This window comes from Heloderma suspectum, chromosome 4 (genome assembly GCF_057233095.1).
Source record: "Heloderma suspectum isolate Gila_16-S chromosome 4, 16-S_ref, whole genome shotgun sequence".
Classification (NCBI taxonomy): Eukaryota; Metazoa; Chordata; class Lepidosauria; order Squamata; family Helodermatidae; genus Heloderma; species Heloderma suspectum.
In genome coordinates this window covers 258325354-258346246 of record NC_139461.1, presented here as the reverse complement: position 1 = coordinate 258346246, position 20893 = coordinate 258325354, and positions in this window count along the sequence as shown.

The following is a 20893-nucleotide window of genomic DNA, read 5'->3' as shown; positions in this document are numbered from 1 at the left end:
CATGTACATCTAGTAGGGCATGTTCCATTCGTGGGTCACAGCTGTGCTGGCCTGATTTATAACACTGCAAATTCATCATCTAAGGATGCAATCCTATACAAGTTTAGATAGAAAAAAAGTCCTATAGCTCCTAGCATTCCCCAGTCAGCATCGTTGGCTGGGAAATGCTAGCAGTTGTAGGACTTTTTTCTGTCTAAACTTGCATACCTTAGGACTGTGCCCAAAGTCAGACTTTCTCTTCTGGGATCAGGTCAGGGTCATTTGAAATAGAATTCATACTTTATTCTTCTTGTAGTCTGTATTTAGGTCTACTTCACACCTTATGTAGCCATGGCTTTACAGAACAGGGACACACTGTCACACTTTTAGAATTGGAGAAAACTGCACAAGAGCTGGGAAACTACTAAACAATCAGTGACTGGGGAAAGGAATGTGGCCTTCTAGGGAACCCTGTGAGCTCAGGTGGGTTAGATTAGCCCCCCAGGGCTGAGCTTTTGTACCCCTGATCTAGATGATAACATTGAAATGGTCTGGAACAATTGCCTGTTAGCACCATCTTACTCTGGGGTTTCCACATTGTTGATGAATGCACACTGCACGAAATCACACTTAGTCCAATCTCACCCCAAACTGGGATCACCAGGGGGAAGCTGGCAGCAAGCCATTGCAGAGAAATGATCAGAGCAACTGGAAAATAAGGTGTGTTTTTTTTTGCAGAGCCATTGTGAATTGATTGCATGAGACACAACATGGTGGAGGCCCAGTGAGGAAATAAGTTTCAGAAACCAAGAAGGTGATAATGAGAGCATGGGTGATCATTTGAGCAACAGATACAAAAGGAACAGCTAGATTTTAGGAACACTAAAAAAGAAAAAGCCACACTTGCAAAAAAATGTTTTCTAAAATGATTCAGCAGGTTTGGGGTTTTTATTTTTAGAAGGGTTAAGAGACCCTTCTCTTCAGGCCACATGAGAAAGAATAATTTGTTACTGAATGCTGTTGGATGACATAGGAGAGTATGTGTGGTGAGGATGGGCTGTAAAAGAAAAGCATAAAGAGGAGAAAACACTATTAGGAAATAATTGATTCACCTCTGCTGAACCTGGGGGGATTGTTTTGCAAGCAGAGTTTAAAAAAAGATGTACAGATTGCACAAACAATGCACTAGCCCCCCAGAGAACGAGGTACAACATAGTTGCCAATCATAATTGAAAGAGTAGATTATTAAAGGAGCAATTTCTACACAGGGAGCATGGTACTGTGGGAAGTAGAATTCATAAGCTAGTCAAATAACTCAGATATACAAACTTAGCTAACATGTCACATAAACAAGAATGGGGAAATTATGAGTGTTTCAGTGATTAAACTCTACAACAGTTTAACTTCCATTCAATCCACAGAGGCCTTTGGGGAGCAGGGAAGGCAATATCACTTGAGCAAGGCTTCTTCTCTCGGACATGTTAAAATTTTCACTTCAGGAACATTATGTGTATAGCAAAAGAATGGCATGGAAACAAAGTCTGTCCATGCTTTATTAGTAAGCAGAATGAAAGAGAATCTGAACAATTGTGATGATAAAACTGCCTATCTTCCATCTCCAGAGCTCATATTGGTGCCTGTCAAGGGATTCAAAGGTGACACTGGCAAACTGACAGGGGGTAGGAGAAAAATCAGATTGGATAAAAAACAAAACAAAAATACAGATGAACCAAAACCACTCATAGCTTTCATGAACGTTTTCAAATGCCTTCTGTTTTGGTGATTTTTCAGCACTCCTTGCAAAGTTGTTTGCTCATTCATTTACATTATTCTCACTCTTACTCACCCTCACTTCACTTGCCCTTAATAATGTTCTCATGTGGCATAGATAAAGCTAATTGATTATGTAGGACATTATCCCATTCACTACGTGATTCCTGATTAGATTGGATGAGCTTGTGATTAATCCAGGAACGTCAGGGGATACGATGTTTATTTATGCATATATTTTTATTACGCTTTCCAGTAGGCTATCAAGCCACAGAGGATTGCAGGCACAAGGGGAACATTCACACACAAGAAGAGTGGTTTCCTGCCCCCCCCGGGGGGGGATCTGCTCCACTGCAATTTCACCCAGAAGTGAAGCAAGATGTTATATAGCATGCGCTAATAAAAACTGACAATAAAAACCCAAAGTTTTTACATTTTCAGCTTATATTTCTACTTTTAAGCCAACCTTTTAAAAATGAAATCTGAATTTAAAATAAAATACTAACATCAACACATAATTCCTTAAAATCAAATTCATGACCTCTATGCAACAAAATATTCTCTGTTGAACTCATCCCAGTCTAGCCTTACACTTTCAAAAACAAACGTGTGCATATCCCTAGCCTAGCTGGATGGGAAATCCTGTACACAAACTACTGCTGTGGGTTACTATCCAGCATTATCTTACAGCTGCTGCATTAAACAGCCCCAGTTAGGTACTCTGAATAGCTAACGAGGTGTCATGGGGCAGAGGGCTGGATTACATCAACCCATAACCCCAAGAGACATGGGTCATTGGAAGCTGTCTTCTACTTAGTCAGATCATTTGGCTGAGTAATTGTGGACTGCACTAGGGGTTGTTGTTGTTGTTGTTGTTCAGTCGTTCAGTCGTGTCCGACTCTTCGTGACCCCATGGACCGTAGCACGCCAGGCCTTCCTGTCCTGCACTCTCTCCCGGAGTGTGCTGAAGTTCACATTCATTGCATTGGTGATGCTATCTAGCCATCTCATCCTCTGCCGTCCCCTTCTCCTTTTGCCTTCAGTCTTTCCCAGCATCAGGGTCTTTTCCAGGGAGTGGCAGAATGTAAATCTTGTGATGTTTCAACTCCCAACATTCCTACCATTGGCTATACTGGCAGGGGCCTATGGGGTTGAAATCCAAAATATCTGGAGATCTACCTCCTGCCCACCTCTGGTCTACACTGACTGGTAGTAGCTGTCCAAGACAGATCTATCTCCTGGCTCTGCCTGGAGATGCCAGAGACTGAACCTGGGACCTTCTGCATGCAGAGCAGGTGCTCTACCAATGAGCCATGGCTCCTCCCCAACCAACAGATATGAGAGCGCTGTTCAAGTACTTGAAAGGTTGCACAGAGAGGAAGGTCAGGATCTCTTCTCCATCATCCCAGAGTGCAGGACACGGAATAATGGGCTCAAGTTACAGGAAGCCAGATTCCGGCTGAACTTCCTGACTGTTAGAGCAATATGACAATGGAACCATTTACCTAGGGAGGTGGTGGGCTCTCCCACACTGGAGGCATTCAAGATGAAGCTGTACAGCCACCTGTCAGGGATGCTTTGACGTGGGTTCCTGCACTGAGCAGGGGGTTGGATTCGAGGGTCTTATAGGCCCCTTCCAACCCTACTATTCTATGATTCTATGAACTCTATTATTTTGTTTTTCTTTGAAATTAAAAACCTGATTTGGCAAAAGCTGCATATGTCATTCCTAAAAACATGCTACTTCTGCACTTATCAGAAGATATCTCTGATGGCGATGCTGGAACCATTTCTGGAAATATCTTGTTTCGTTTTCTGTGTGGGAGATAAACAGAGCTTTATTTGCTACAAGAACATTGCACATTGTTTCTTAGGTCTGATGACTGAAGCCATTTGTTTGCATGCACATGCACACACACACACACACACACACACACACACACACACACAGTTCCAGGTTCTTACACATACAAGGACAATCGATACCAGCTTTTTAACATTCCCCAGCTAATTCAAAATGTATTGGTGTGGTGCTTTACGAAGAATAGGATGGTAGTAGCTAAGGTGTCATATTTCATCTCTGTGGCCACTTTCAGTTTTGAACCATGCAGTGTTCTACTGCTGTTAATGAGAAGCAAAAAAGAAAATAATGTAGCAAACTATTGCTGTTTCACATATAATTGGATAGCTAATAAAAGTGCTGTTAGTGGTTATTTTTGTAGGAGAACATTACTGCTGATAGGATATGGGGCTCTTTACAGCAAGTTTCAAGTTCAGAGAGGGAAACTCTTCTAGCATTTAAGCACCTATTTATGTCTTTCATTAATTTTATATTACTATACAGAAAATATTTTATGTACCTTGTATGTTTTGGGTTTTTTTACTTATGGAATGCACTGTACTATATTGGATGTATGATATCATTTAGTCCTGAAGCTGAAAATGAATGAAACTGAAGTAAATAGAAGATCCCACACCTGCCAACACATCTTCCCCCTTTCCCTACAAAGTATTGGTATATCAGTAGATTCCAAAGCTTGGTGAAAAAAAATTACTTCCAGAATTATTGGCTTCTAAAAGTATACTCCAGCATTTGAAATGAAAACAAAATCATACAGGATTTTAAAACATTTTAAAGTTCTAGGTTGCCATGAACACGTGGTCTGAAGAAGAATATCGGTTCCTAGGAAGGGCCTTTTAAAGGAAATCATTACAAATGGAGATGGGTTAAAGAAGACGCAGACAAGAAGCTTGGGTTGAAAATTGGGCCACGTTTATTGAAATAGCTGCAAAGGGGTAACTAGGACGGGCATCTAACTGTGTCAGCGGCTAGCTGGCACTTCTTGGGTGAAAACACACCCAGCCCGATGGGTGGCAGTGATCTCGCCATCCCTCCGGACTGCCCCTTCTGGGGGAGGTAGACCTTCCGGTGTCACCCCCAACCTGGTGCCGCACAACACCTGGGTGAGTGAGTAGGGTTGGTCTCCCAGGCAACCCTTATCCCCCCGCTGAGCCACACAACCCGTTTGGGGGGCCTCAGGTGTCACCTGTCACCATAAGGTGCCTCTGCATGCACACCATCCCTACTTTCCTGTTTTTGCCCATCCTAGCTGCCACAGGAGTCACAAGCCTAGAGCTTGTGAAACTCCCCCCACCTGCGCAAAAGAACTTCCCACAGGCCCCTTTGCAGAACAGACAGAAATATGTTATACACTACATGAGACAGGCGGACACTGTCCGTCCTGCAGCGCTCCCTCCATGTCCACAGAATTCCCTGGCGGGTGGTGCATCCATCCTCTCATTCGCATAGGCCATAAGACATTTCTCTGTGCACTTTTGGACATGCCCTGTCACTGGCAACGTCATTCCATTCCTTCCCATTGATCCATGGGAGCAGTGAGGGCTGCCATAGGCTACTTCCGGCCAGTTATGCTGGACCACCTGCATCTCAACCAAGGCCTGTTCAATCAGGTTCTTGCCTGGCTTACAGCCGAAGTCATTCCTCTCAATGTGCAGCACCTGGACCTGCAGAGGAAGACTGATGAACTTTGGTGGAACAGAGTGAGGAGGGGACTCCAACCGCATGCCTCGTCTCGGAAGCCACTGGATCTTACTGTGACAGTGTGACAGAAGCTGAAGTCTGAAATTGATGTAGAAGCCCTTCGTGCAGCTCCAGACGTCATAACATGCCCATGTAAGGGCTCCCGTTCCGGCATACAACAAGTCTGCTGGTCTAGGGCATAAACACATTGGGGCAAGCAAAGCGAGAGTTGTGTCAGGAAGAAGCAGATGACTCACTAACACAGGCCGGAGCACTGTAAAGCCCCTTTTTAAACTGCCATAACGTGCCTGAGAGAGAAACCTCCATCAACTATCATGGAGACTGTTTCAATGTAGCGACTGTGGGTTCTAAACTGCAGAATTACCTAGGCCTAGCGGGGTAGAGCTAATGTAAAAACTGCCCAAATTGCCCTTATTTCAACAGTAAGCTGTTGGATTGATACAACGGAGGCCCTTCCTCAGACCCACGGCATTCCATAGAACCCTAAGGTCCCGACGGGGCGCCACCCATTGACTTGCGTTTGGCCATGGGCTACTGCTGTGCCCTTGCCATACCGATCAATTTGATCACCAAATGCATAAGTGGGCCAGACATGCACCTTGAACTGTATCAAGGCCCTCCGGGACAAGTCGTACTTGGGAGCCCAGACCCACCCTGAATTCCTAATGGTGGTGGTGTGGGGGGGGGGGTTGATGAAGGCTGTTAAGGCTGCTGCGTGGACAGGGAAATGTCTTTCTGGACAGTGCAAATGGAGAGCCATTATCCCCGGAACCCAAAAGGGGGTATCTGGGGAGAGAGGGTGACTAAATTTACTAAAAGCAGGCAACATCTATGCCCAATCCTATATTGCCTGCCTAACCTTAAATCTGACTTGAAGTCAGAGAATCCCACCATTGTGGGCCGGAAGGCTAAGTGGCCAGCATGCAACTTATAGTCCCATATAGTCTGTTGTTCCTAAGGAGGTGCAAAATTGCAGCCGATGATCTATAGGTAAGGTCATGAATCCTAGCACTGAAGCTTTGCCTAATGCGCGGCACACCCTACCTGTTCTGTCGCAGGTGGCTCCTGTACGGAGAGCCCTGGAATGCAGGATGGCATGCCTGGCTTCAGTCTCCCAGTCTCTGCAAGGATGTGATCTGGGAATGGAGCACCCGCGGGGCTAAAGCCCGGAAATCACTTACTTAATTTCATGACAAAGCGTCGACCATTGGGTTTGTCTAACCCGGCACATGGTAGACCCAGAACCAAATGTTGTAACACCGACACTGGAGTGCAAACACATTGACACATGACATGACCCTCCGATTTCAGGAGGACGGAGAATGAATCACGTGGTCACATTGTCATACCAAAGGGGGGGGTTACTGACTTGTCTATAAGGTCATTGAAGATGTGCTCAGAGACTGCGGCCACCACTCTACAGGCCACTACCCTCAGCACGATCGGACCTGCCCTAAGAGCCTGAAACCACCTTGGGTGGCGGCGGAACCAAGTGAGTGGCTTTGAGGAGTGGCTCACGCCTCCGCAAGGAGGTGCCATTAAAGCCCTACATAGTAGAACCCATGCCTATGGATACTTGCACACAGCAGAAGTAACCCTGGCTTGATGGTGCGGAAGCCGCAGACCCTACATTGCCCAGACTGGGCCGGTGCGAAAAGGCACGGTCAGGGGCAGCTACCCTAACTGTGAAAAGAAGATGCCCTACCATATCTCGCATGGCCTCCCAAAGGAAAACCCTCGGAAGATGTATAACTGCTTGAAGCTGTGCTCAAAGGACCTAAAAGTTGTCCTGAGGGAGGCTAGACTAATGCCTAAGGGTATCAGATTGGCTTTACCAAATGTTGATGTGGGCAACAGGCCCTGAGCCTTTGTGAGCTAAGGGGCACCGAGGTAACAGGAAAGGGAAGCAATGCTCGCATCAGGTCAGAACATTGACCACCGTCATCGGACTCCATGTAGTATATGCCCACCAGGGACTGTGGACGGGATCCTGAACCAAGACAACTGCCCCGTCGACTAGGTGTGTCGCACTGAACACAAATGAACAGGAATCTCTTGATTAACAGGCTGGCCCTCAGGGAGGAGAGGTTACGAATCAGGATAAACTCCCTAGATGATTTCCTGGGCACTATTTCCAGAAGGGAGATCCATAGAGTAGATAACAGGGTGTGAAAAAAGGGGGGGCTATAATCCTTCTGCCAGCACTGCCTTGTTAACCTGTCAGGAACCAGTCGATGTCTGGTGAGGAGCAATGTTGCTTACGAAGTAAGGATGGCCTGTGTTGACCTAGAAAAAGGGTCGAGGTCCAAGAACCTAACATAAAACCATGTTCCAAGTTAAAACGTGTTCCCCCCGTTGGGGTGTCGGAGTAGCGGCACCATCCTAACTGGGCATGGGCCCATGAGAGCTTCCTACTGTCTCGGCCTTTCCAAGGGGGGGGGACCCTACCATCCCCAGGCATTGGACAAGGGGAGGACGAGTACTGACTGCTACTTGGGAGCACTCATGACGGAAAAGGCACAGGTTCTGGGAGTATGCACCCTTGGGGCTGTATTCCCAGCACAGACAGCGGTGCTGAAGCAGCGGATCCGCCATAGGAGAAAGGCCATTGCGGGAGACAGCCTGGTGAATGTGGCCATTGCCAGATCTGTCGCAGAACAGGCTGGGAAGGAGTCAAGAGAGGCACAAAAGGTCCTGGTCCAACGGTTCCTGTGCAGAGAAGGGTCAATGACGGCCCTCCTGTGAAAGGCCTCAACGTAAGCCGGGCACACACTTCCTCAGGTGAAAGCCATTAGGAGGAGGAGTAGCCCTAGTGGCATCCCAACTTGCCTGGTTAGCGTAGGGATCTGATATGCCACCTACGTGGATGCCCAAGCGGGTGGGGGCAGGGCGAGGGATTGTAAATTAATCCAGCAAAACCCTGTAAGATGCTGAGTTGAGCGGCTGGGGCTACCGTGGGGTGTGACTGATGGAGTTGCCAGTGACATTGGGAGGGCCAGCTGCCCCAGGGAGGTAAGCTAAGGCGGCAACCCCACGGCCTTGCAGGTCACCCGTCTGGACAAGTGGGGCAAGGTGCAGTCATCTCACCCATATCCAATGCAGCCGCGTCCGGGTCCCTGGGAGCAAGGAAGACGATGCCACCTGGAGTGCTCCTGACGGAGATGCCCCAGGAGGGTGGACCGCCCCAGCTGTGGTGTGTCGCCTGGACGAAACCGCAAGGAAGGAGATGGAGGCTTCAACAGCATCCAGACGAGCTGCACCCATTGTGGCCGTGCTCTGAACCTTGACTGGAAACTTAGATGTTGATGCTTGGGCACTCGGGAAAGAGGAGGCTGCTGAAGGGAGGAGCTCAACCATGGGCGGTGAGCCAACCGGAAGAGCTAATGAAGAAGAAGTGGAGGCTTCAAGAGCATCCAGACGAGCTGAAAGAAAAAGTAGTAGCGAGCGTTGGGTCTGCTGTCGTGTTCTCTTGGGCAGGACAGCCGAGGGCTTCTAAGGCCTGACCAGCTTAACAAGAGCCGGCGAATCAAGGCCGGGGGGGCCGGGCGGGCGCTGCAGATGCAAGCGCCTGTGGTCTCGCGTGGAGGTAAATGCCGGCAGCCACCAGCGCTGCACCTGAACGCGTGCCGCTGCTAGAAGGCCGCCGCTGCCGCCGGTGCAGCAATCCGCGGCCCGGAGGGGCGGCGCCGAGACACGCTCGCCCTGAGCGAGACAATTCCGGGGCCCGCGGCAGCGCCGGTGCGATGCGACCGCTGGAGGAAAGAGGTGCAACGGGGGGGGGAATGCGCTGCCATTGAAAGGAATGGCGCCCCCCCCGCAGGGGAACGAGACACAGCCATCACCCCCTGATGCCTGCTGCCAGTGAGCACTGGCAACGCTGGAGTTGAGGCAAGCGTCGACGTGGAGTGGTTTAGGCACGTTGATTGCACGCGAAGTCCAGGAGGTTGGGATAGGGATGGCGGAGAATTTCTCCCCGAAACTTCGGGGGGCCGAACGCCAACATGTTCGGCCCCCCGAAGAAGTTTTGGGGAGAAATTCTCCACACCCCCCCGCACCCCGCACCCCCCCCGGGACGGGACTTACCTTTCCCGAATGTCCCTCCTGGCGGCGGGTCCTGGCGGCGGTTCGTCGGGTCTTCATCAGGGGCGGGGGTGGCAGGCAGTCTTTCGACCGGCTGCTGCTGCCACCATTCCAATAAAAGTAAAAAAAAACACCACGCCCCCGTGATAGGCTACGTGACGATTAACGTAGCCTATCACGGCTAGATTTGCAAAGTCAGCCGTGATAGGCTATGTAAATCGTCACGTAGCCTATCACGGGTGACTTAAAAAAAAAAAAAAAGCGCGTACGGCTAATGGCGGCCCCCATAGGGAGCCGCCATTCACGTTCCTTATTTGGTCGCTGTAGTCTACATAAAGATTATGTAGACTACGGCGAAAATAAGGGCAACGCTATTTGCGTTGCCCTTATTTTCGCTGTAGTCTACGTAAAGATTTACGTAGACTACAGAGACCAAATAAGGAACGCGAATGGCAGCTCCCTATGGGGGCCGCCATCTGCGTACGCACTTTTTTTTTAAAGTCACCCGTGATAGGCTACGTGACGATTTACGTAGCCTATCATGGCTGACTTTGCAGATCTAGCCGTGATAGGCTATGTTAATCGTCACGTAGCCTATCATGGGGGCGTGTTTTTTTTTAACTTTTTATTTCGCGGCCGGGCGAGGCGAGGCGCCTCCTCCCCGGCCTGAATTTCGGCCGGGCGAGGCGGGAAGCCTCCCCCCCCCGGCCTGAACTTCGGGGGGAGAGCAGCAAAGCGCCTCCCCCCCATCGCGAAAAGCTGTGAGACCAGGTACGTGGCTTTCATGCACTCCTAGGTTGGAACGACGACGAAGCCGATCTCCAACAGGCAGGTGTCCTTCATTCGTTTTTGGGCGGAGCTGTAACTCTCTCTAGCTGCGTCGAGCCAGAAAGCTGAGATTGGGAGGGGGAGCTGAGTTTTAAAGCAGCTCAGCCTGCCCCTCCTTGCATGGTGGTGCCACTGTGGTGCACCAATCAGAGGCCCCTACGTCTTGTCACCCCACCCGCCCGCAATGCCCCCCCCCTTTCAGCCAGACAAGCTGGCACCGGGGTGAGGGCATAAATAATCTGTGTAGTATTGTGTATTGGGATTGTACAAATTCCTGCCTTGTTACCAGATTTCACCCTGCCGAAAATTTTGAAGTGAATTTGGGGGTTCCTTTAACAAGCAAAACATTGGACGCATTTCAAAGGAAAGCAAAAAACCAAAACAACCCCTGCCCCTGCAAAAACAATGCACTAGTGAAATTTCTCACACAACCCTAAATTAAACTTTAAAACACACACAAATACATGGGATTTATGGTGCATGCTTTCATATTTTTATTCTCTAAAATACACCTGGAATTAGGAAGCAGCAGCCAGATGGGAGTGTTGGGGAGGTGTGGTGCTGGTAGCCTGGTGCCAGGTGTGGTCTATAGGCAGCTGTCCAAGATGAGTCAGCAGGTAGGGGCCAGGAGTTGGTCCTGGGAACTGGAGCCAGGGAACAAGCAGGAATCCGAATGGAGGAGTACACAAAGCCTTGTCTGGCAGCCTCCAGACACCCAGCATCTGCCACCGCTGAAAAAAAAAAGGGGGGGGGACAGGCTCCAGCCTTCCTGCCAATAGAAGCCTCATTCTTAGAGTTTCCATGGAGCATCCTGGGAAGCTATGTTTGAAGGTTCCTGCCAGCTATTTAGGATGCTCTGGGGATGCTCTAGGAATCAACTTTCTGTGGCAGCAGTCATAGAGCCCATTCCTAAAGCATTTCCCTCTCTCTTTTTTGTCAACAGGTGGGGGGGCTGGGCAAGTGAGGAGGCTTCAACACCTTAATGCTGTAATATGGAGCACATGCTGCTGCTGCTGGGGTGAGTGGTGTGTGTGTGCGTGTGTGTGTGTGCATGTATATATGGGTATATGTGATTGATGTGTGGGCATATGTGTGCACGTGAGTGGTCCCCATCACCGCAGCAGATAACCAATGTGGTCCTTGGGGCCAAAAAGGTTGTGCACCTTACTTAGATGAATAAGGGCATCAGTATTATATGGTGAATGCCAGATAGCACACATACACACACACACCCTTTGGTGCTCTGTCAATAGCTCTAGGGAGATATAGGGATGTACGAAAGTCACTTACCTTTCCGTGGATTATGTTCATGGTGGTGGTGGGGAGGCGTTCTGTCCCTCCCCCCAGAATCCTCGACAGGGGGGGAGGCAATCCGTTCCTCCCTGCCGAAATCCTCTACGGCTAGCTGTGCTCCATGGCAGCTCCGCGGAGCAGCCAGCCAGGCCCAGGCCAGAGCCATCCGCAGCTGGATTTCCGGCCGCGGAGGGCTCTGGGTAAAAACAACAACAACCCCCCCCCTGCATACGCAAATGGCGCCGGTTACAGCCGCCGCCATTTGCGCTCCTTATTTTTCGCCGTCTTAGTCTACGTAAATATTTACGTAGACTATTATGGTGAAAATAAAGGGGAACGCAAATAGCGTAGCGGGTGCTATCTGCGTCCCTTTTTGATTTGCCATTTTAGCCTACGTAAATATTTATGTAGGCTAAAACGGCGAATTAAAACGGGACACAAATAGCACCCGCTACGCTATTTGCGTTCCCCTTTATTTTCGCTGTAATAGTCTACATAAATATTTACATAGACTAAGACAGTGAAAAATAAGGAATGCAAATGGCGGCAGATGTAGCCGCTGCCATTTGCATACGCGTGTTTTTTTTTAACCCAGCTGTGATAGGCTATGAAAATCTTTACGTAGCCTATCACGTCTCTGTAAAAAAAAACAAAAAACCCTCCAGACTGCAAATGGCAGCGGTGGCAGCCGGTTGGAAGACCAGCCGCCGCCGCCCGGAACATCCGCCCCAGGTAAGTCTCGTCCCGGGGGGATCCGTGGGGGGGGCGGGGGGGGCAGGCCATTCCACCACAGATTTTGGGGGGCCACGGAGAGATCCGTGGCAGAATTCTCTGACATCCCTAGGGAGATATTGTTCCCATAAAAAGCACAATTAGGCACCTTTCTCCCCACACTCCCAGGGGTCCCCATATAGATCAAACAGACTGCAGACCTGGGCCTAAGCCTATGGTGTTCCTGAATTTGCCCATGCATGGCTTGTGCGCTGAAGGGCACAGGCTGCAGATGGGTGAAGTATGAGCATTCAATGAACATCAAACTCTTCAGATGCTCAGTATTGAACAGATATGCCTTAGAACTCACATTGGCCTCATGTTTGAACTTTGGACAAAGCTTTCAATTTTCTCTCTTATCTGAGTATAGCGCCATGGTAATCCCATCTTTTTTATGGCCTTTTTGTAATACTCCTACCACTAGCCAAGCATGTTGGATAAATCCTTCAATTGTTTAATGGTAATCATTACATGATTTAATTAAGAATGAAGCTTTGCATCTCAGTGAACCACGATTTGCTCAGACTAATTTGAAAGCCCAGATGGAATATTACTGACACAGGTGGGGATTTCTCAGTTTTTTATTGCTAGGCTGGATGCTGTCAAGAATAGAAAGAGATCAAAGTTTAGGGTTGGATCCAACCATCATGTAAGTCTGCTGCTGCAACACGACTTCTGCTAGAGCAATGAGACTCCCTGTCTTCCCTGCCGCAAATCCTCACACGCACCCCAAATCTGCGCTGAAAGGCCTCCCAACTCTCCAGAGCAGCCTAGGGGCCACAGGGGGCTGCAGGGGGAAGGGAAATCCATTCTCCTAGCAGTTGGTGTTCCACTAGTGGATGAGCAGCATTGGACCCTTAGTATACATCCCATAATTAAACTATCGAACAAAAGGCCCTAGGCTTCATGTCGGTGCCATTTAGGACCATAAGAGAGGGAGTTCATGCCATGGCTAATGTTGGGTAGGACACAGGGATTTCATCAGCAAGACCAAATTCTGTGTATTCCACTGTCTGTCTTGGGGCTAAGCACAAACTGAACACTTCCAACCTGCAGCCTGGCTTGCAATGAAAAAGGGCCCACCTTCGTAGGGGTTCTTCAGAAACCTGCAAATAGAGGTGAAGTTTTACCCATCTTGCCAGTATAGAGGGATGCAGGCTATGGAATTACAGAAGGGAAGTATCTGCAACAGTTGTATGTGTATTTGTGTGCAAGACAGAGAGGGAGAGGGAGAGGGAGAGGGAGAGGGAGAGGGAGGGAGAGGGAGAGGGAGAGGGAGAGGGAGAGGGAGAGGGAGAGGGAGGGAGGGAGAGAGAGAGAGAGAGAGAGAGAGAGAGAGAGAGAGTTAGTTGCCCAGAGGGGCAATGAACAGCAGGTGAACAAGCACCATAGTTTGGTGGCCTTTGAGGGAATTTTTCAAGGGCCCCCAACTACTTCTTCCTCTTCCTCTTCCTCCTCCTCTGAAAATGTTCACCAGGGAACAAGGGTGGCCTCAAGCCTTCCAATGTTTCAGATAAATAAGTGCAGAATTCTTGCGCAAGAGCAGTTTTTACATTTTTAGTGTGATTTGCTTCCCTTTTCCTCCCCACATAGTTTTTTGGGAAAATTTGTATGAAAATGCCACACATCATGGAGGTGTCTCCAGGCAAGAAAACTGCAAATTTTCAGAAGGATAGTGGACAGACTAGGGAGTTATGATGACTAAAAACTAGTTTAAGACTTTTTCATAGTGAAGCCTGGTAACTTTATAACAATGGCCATCTCACAGTCCCATCCTTGCCCTCTCCCAAAGCACAGTGATTGGACAGTCCCTGGTAAAATATGCCCAATGATTAGAAGGTATATCTGTCAGTCACTCTACCCACTCCCCTCCCTCATCAACATTTAGAGAAACAAAAGGGGAAAGACACTATTTTTAGAGACAGAGTGTTTGCTTTTCTGAAGACAAATTGTGTCCAGCTTTGGTTCTGGCCATTTCTGGGGGAAGTTCGCTTCATCTTGGGATGCACCAGAAAGTGTCTGAAGGGGCCCAATTTGGCTTTAACTTTGGGATTTGGCTGAATCTGATGCACATCCCTAGTAGCCATTGCTGCTGTGACTTCTGAAGGCAATGGTTTCTGGACACACCTGAAGGTAAGAAGGCAATCCTACAGCCAGATTCCAAGCTCTCTTTATAAACAAAAACAAAAAAGCAACAACCTTTTTGATATACGCCTGCATTAGGGATGTACAAAAGTCATTTAAAGAGGCGATCCAGTCCTCCCCCCTAGAATCCTCGACGGCTGGCTGTGCTCCGCGGCAGCTCCGCGGAACACCCGGCCAGGCCCAGGCCAGAGCCGTCTGCAGCCAGATTTCCGGCCGCGGAGGGCTCTGGGTAAAAAAACAACAACAAACACGTATGCAAATGGCGGCTACGGCTGCCGCCATTTGTGTTCCTTATTTTTCTTTGTCTTAGTCTACGTCAATATTTACATAGACTAAGACGAAGAAAAGAAAGGGGAATGCAAAAAGCGTAGTGGGCGCTATTTGTGTTCCCCTTTCTTTTCTTCGTCTTAGTCTATGTAAATATTGACATAGACTAAGACGAAGAAAAATAAGGAACGCAAATGGCAGCGGCCGTAGCCGCCGCCATTTGTGTACTCATTTTTTTTCCCCCCAGAGGTGATAGGCTATGTAAGTCTTTATGTAGCCTATCACGTCTATGGGGGGGGGGGACGACAAACACAGACTGCAAACGGCAGTGGCAGCAGCCAGTCGGAAGACCAGCCGCCACCACTGCTGAAGCCGCTGCTGGCGGCGCCGCCGTCCGGAACATCCGCCCCAGGTAAGTCTCGTCCCAGGAGGATCCGCAGGGGGTGGGGGGGTGGCAAGCCGTTCCGCGATGGATTTCGGGGGGCTGAATGCACTGGCAATCGGCCTCACCAAGATCCGTCGCGGAATTCTCTGACATCCCTAGCCTGCACACAGATTCAACATACCTGAAATAAGTGTCAATAAAACTGATCAAAGTACAACTAGGAAACAATTATATGATAACAGCTATTCGTGGGAAAGAGATGATAATTCCCAATTAGTGTGTGATTTCAACTTCAATTGATTATGTGCACCTCCAATATCAGTTGTTGCTTCTATTAATCTTCCATTAGATTTGAAAGATGTGTAACAGTCAGACTTCTTCAGGATCTGAAGTTATAATCTGTTAGATACTTGAATTCAAATATTCATAATTGGATATCCCTGTTGATGTTGTTGTTCAGTTGTTAAGTCATGTCTGACTCTTCATGACCCCATGGACCATAGCACGCCAAGCCTTCCTGTCCTCCGCTCTCTCCGGGAGTGTGCTCAAGTTCATATTCCTTGTATCGGTGATGCTATCTAGCCATCTCATCCTCTGCCATCCCCATCCCCTTCTCCTTTTGCCTTCAATCTTTCCCAGCATCAGGGTAGGAGTGCACGAAAGCCACTTACCTGGTCTCGTAGCTTGTTCGCGGTGGGGGGGAGGCGCTTCTCTGCTCTCCCCCCGAAGTTCAGGCCGGGGGGGGGAGGCTTCCCGCCTCGCCGGCCGAAATTCAGGCCGGGGAGGAGGCGCCTCGCCTCGCCTGGCCGCGAAATAAAAAGTAAAAAAAAAAAAACGCCCCCGTGATAGGCTACGTGACGATTAACGTAGCCTATCATGGCTAGATCTGCAAAGTCAGCCGTGATAGGCTACGTTAATCGTCACGTAGCCTATCACGGGTGAATTTTTTTTTTTAAAAAAAGCACGTATGCAAATGGCGGCCCCCATAGGGAGCCGCCATTCGTGTTCCTTATTTGGTTGCTGTAGTCTATGTAAATCTTTACGTAGACTAAGGCGAAAATAAGGGCAACGCAAATAGCGTTGCCCTTATTTTTGCCGTAGTCTACATAATCTTTACGTAGACTACAGCGACCAAATAAGGAACGCGAATGGCGACTCCCTATGGGGGCCGCCATTAGCCGTACGCGCTTTTTCTTTTTTTAAGTCACCTGTGATAGGCTACGTGATGATTTACGTAGCCTATCATGTCTGACTTTGCAAATCTAGCCGTGATAGGCTACGTTAATCGTCACGTAGCCTATCACGGGGGCGTTTTTTTTTTTTAACTTTTATTGGAATGGCGGTGTCAGCAGCGGGTCGAAAGACCGGCTGCCGCCTCTGCCCCTGTCGAAGACCTGTCGAACCGCCGCCAGGACCCGCCCCCGGGAGGGACACTCGGGAAAGGTAAGTCCCATCCCGGGAGGGGGTGCAGGGGGCGGGGGGGGGGCGGAGAATTTATCCCCGAAACTTCTTCGGGGGGCCAAACACGTTGGCGCTCGGCCCCCCAAAGTTTCGGGGAGAAATTCTCCGCCATCCCTATATCAGGGTCTTTTCCAGGGAGTTTTCTCTTCGCATTAGGTGGCCAAAATATTTGAGCTTCAGTTTCAGTATCTATGCTTCCAATGAGCACTCAGGGTTGATTTCCATTAGGATGGACTGATGTGACCTCCTTGCAGTCCAGGAGACTTGTAAGAGTCTTCTCCAGCACTACAGTTCGAAGGCATCAATTCTTCGGTGCTCAGCCTTCCTTATAGTCCAGCTCTCTCTAGGGATGGTGGAGAATTCCACCACGGATTCCAGTGAGGCCGAATGCACTGGTATTCGGCCCCCCAGAATCCATGGCGGAACAGCCTCCTGCCCCCCTGCCCTCCCTGAGGAACCCCCCAGGATGGCACTTACCTGGGGCGGATGCAGTGGGTGCGGCGGTGGGTGTGGTGGCAGTGGCGCAGCAGTAGAGGCGGCAGGTGCAGCAGCAGTGTGCATGGTGGGAGGTGCGGTGGTGGCAGTGGCGGTGGAAGGTGCGGCGGCAGGGGCAGCGGCGGAGGAAGGTGCGGCGGGGGCGGCAGGTGCAGTGGCGGGGGTGGCAGAAGATGCAGCGGCAGGGGCGGCAGGGGCGGCAGCAGGTGCAGCAGAAGGTGTGGCGGCGAGGGCGGCAGGTGTGTCAGTGGCGGCGGCAGGTGTGTTGGCGGCGGGGGCAGCGGCAGGGGTGGCAGAGGCGGCACTTGCGGCAGCAGGGGTGGTAGTTGTGGCGGGGGCGGCGAGGGCAGTGGCGGCTGGTTTCCTGGCTGGCCGCAGCTGGGCGCAAGCATATGCAAATGGCAGCGGCTACGGCAGCCGCCATTTGCATTCGCTATTTTTAGCCGTTCTAGCCTACATAAATATTTACATAGGCTAGAACAGCGAAAAATTAGGGATGGCCATGAATTTCTCCACGAATCTCGGGGAGGCCGAATGCCAACGCATTCGGCCCCCTGAAATTGTTGGTGAAATTCTCGGCCCCCCCGCCCCCCCGGGATGGGACTTACCTCCCTCGAATGTTCCTCCCAGCGGCATGTCCCGGCGGCGTTTTGCCGGCGTTTCGGCGGGGGCGGGGGTGGCAGCCAGTCTTCCGACCAGCTGCCGCCGCCGCCATTACAAAGTGAATGAAAAAAAAAGCACACACACCCGTGATAGGCTATGTAACGATTAACGTAGCCTATCACAGCTAGATTTCCAAAGTCAGCCATGATAGGCTACATTAATCGTTACGTAGCCTATCACGGGTGACTTTGGAAAAAAAAAAAAGCACGTACGCAAAAGGTGGTGCCCATGGGCGCCGCCATTTGCGTTCCTTATTTGGGCTCGGGTAGTCTACGCAATAAGCGTTGCCCTTATTTTCGCCGTAGTCTACGTAAATCTTTACGTAGACTACCCGGGCCCAAATAAGGAACACAAATGGCGGCGCCCATGGGCGCCGCCATTTGTGTACGTGCTTTTTTTTCTCTCCAAAGTCACCCGTGATAGGCTACGTAACGATTAATGTAGCCTATCACGGCTGACTTTGGAAATCTAGCTGTGATAGGCTACGTTAATCGTTACGTAGCCTATCACGGGTGGTTTTTTTTTTTTCATTCACTTTTTTATTTCGCGGCCGGGGAGACGGGGCGCTTCTCCCCGGCCTGAATTTCGGCCGGGTGAGGCGGGGCGCCTCCCCCCCGGCCTGAACTTCAGGGGGAGAACCCAAGTGCCTCCTCCCTGCTGCGAAGCAAGCTGCGGGACCAGGTAAGTGACTTTCGTACATCACTACGAAAAATAGCGAACGCAAATGGCAGCCGCCGTAGCCGACGCCATTGGCGTACACTTTTTTTTTACTTTGCTGTGAAAGGCTATGTAAATATTCACGTAGCCTGTCATGGTTAAGTACAGGGATGCAAACAGCGGTGGCTACGACCGCCGCCATTTGCGTCCCTGCTGCCCTGTGGCTGGATGTCCGGCTGCCGGTGGAGCCAGCCGCCGGCTCTGCAGAATCCCTGCGGAGCGGAGCTGGCCGGGCAGGATTTCATGGGGAGGGACGGAGTGCCTCCCCTGCATTGAGGCTTCTGGGGGGAGGGATGGAGTGCCTCTCCCCCCACCGCGAAGCAGATTCGCGAAATGTTAAGTGACTTTTGTACATCCCTAGCTCTCACAGCCATAAGTTGCTACTGGGAAAACCATAGCTTTGATTATATGAATCTTTGTTGGCAAGGTGATGTCTCTGCTTCTTACTATGCTGTCTAGGTGTGCCATAGCTTTCCTCCCAAGGAGCAAGCGTCTTTTAATTTCATGGCTACAGTCACCGTCTGCGGTGATCTTGGAGCCCAAGAAAATAAAATCTGTCACTGCTTCCATGTCTTCCCCTTCTATATGCCAGGAAGTGATGGGGCCAGATGCCATGAGCTTCATTTTTTGAACGTTGAGTTTCAAACCAGCTTTTGCACTCTCCACTTTCAACAAGAGGCTTTTTAAATCCTCTTCGATTTCTGTCATTAGGGTGGTATCGTCTGTGTATCTGAGGTTGTTGATAATTCTCCTGGTAATCTTAATTCTGACCTGCGATTCATCGAACCTGGCATTTCTCATGATGTACTCTGCATTTAAATTAAATAAGCAGGGTGACAATATGCAGCCTTGTCGTACTCCTTTCCCAATTTTGAACCACTCAGTTGTTCCTTGTCCAGTTCTTACTGTTGCTTCTTGACCCTCATACAGGTTTCTCAGGAGACAGGTAAGGTGGTCTGGTACTCCCATCTCTTTCAGAATTTGCCACAGTTTGTTGTGACTATTTCTGTCAATGAAGCAGAAATAGATGTTTTTCTGGAATTCTCTTGCTTTCTCCATGATCCAGCGAATGTTGGCGATTTGATCTCTAGTTCCCCTGCCTCTTCGAAACCCAGCTTGTACTTCCGATAGTTCTCGGTTCACGTGCTGCTGAAGCCTAGCTTGTAGGATTTTGAGCATCACCTTGCTGGCATGTGAAATGAGCGCAATTGTATGGTAGTTTGAACACTCTTTGGCATTGCCCTTCTTTGGAATTGGAATGTAAACTGACCTTTTCCAGTCTTGTGGCCACTGTTGAGTGTTCCAGATGTGTTGGCATATTGAGTGCAGCACTTTAACAGCATCATCTTTTAGGATCTTAAATAGCTCAGCTTGAATACTGTCATCTCCGCTAGCTTCGTTGTTAGTAATGCTTCCTAAGGCCCAATGATTTCACTCTCTAGGATGTCCGACTCAAGTTCAGTGACCGCACTATCATGGCTATCAGGGACATTCAGATCTTTCCTGTATAGTTCTTCTGTGTATTCTTTCCACCTCTTCTTAATCTCATCTGCTTCTGTTAGGTCCCTGCCTTCTTTGTCTTTTATCATGCCCGTCTTTGAACAAAACGTTCCCTTGATATCTCTGATTTTCTTGAAAAGATCTCTAGTCTTTCCCATTCTATTGAGTTCTTCAATTTCTTTGCATTGCTCATTTAAGAAGCCCTTCTTTTCTCTCCTTGCTATTCTCTGGAATTCTTCATTCAGTTGGATATATCTTCCCCTTTCTCCCTTGCTTTTCGCTTCCCTTCTTTCCTCAGCTACTTATAAAGCCTCATCAGACAGCCACTTGGCTTTCTTGCATTTCTTTTTCTTTGGGATGGATTGAGTTGCTGCCTCCTGAACAATCTTATGGACCTCTGTCCATAGTTCCTCAGGCACTCTGTCTCTCAGGCCTAATCCCTTAAATCTATCCTTCCTCACCTCCACTGTATATTCAGAAGGGATATGATTTAGGTCATTCCTGACTGGTTTAGTGGTTTTCCCTACGTTCTTCAATTTAAGCCGAAATTTTGCAACAAGAAGCTCAGGATCTGAGCCACAGTCAGCTCCAGGTCTTGTTTTGACTGACTGTATGGAGCTTCTCCATCTTTGGCTGCAAAGGACATAATCAATCTGATTTCGATATTGACCATCTGGTGATGTCCATGTGTAGAGTCGCCTCTTGTGCTGTTGGAAAAGAGTGTTTGCTATGATCAGTGTGTTCTCTAGGCAAAACTCTATTAGCCTTTGTCCTGCTTCATTTTGTACACCAAGGCCATGCTTGTCTGTTATCCCGGTGATGTCTGGATTTCCTACTTTAACATTCCAATCCCCTATGATGGAAAGGACATCTTTTTTTTTATGTTAGTTCTAGAAGGTGTTGTAGGTCTTCATAGAACCGATCAACCTCAGCTTCTTCAGCCTCAGTGGTTGGGGCATAGATGTGAATTACTGTGA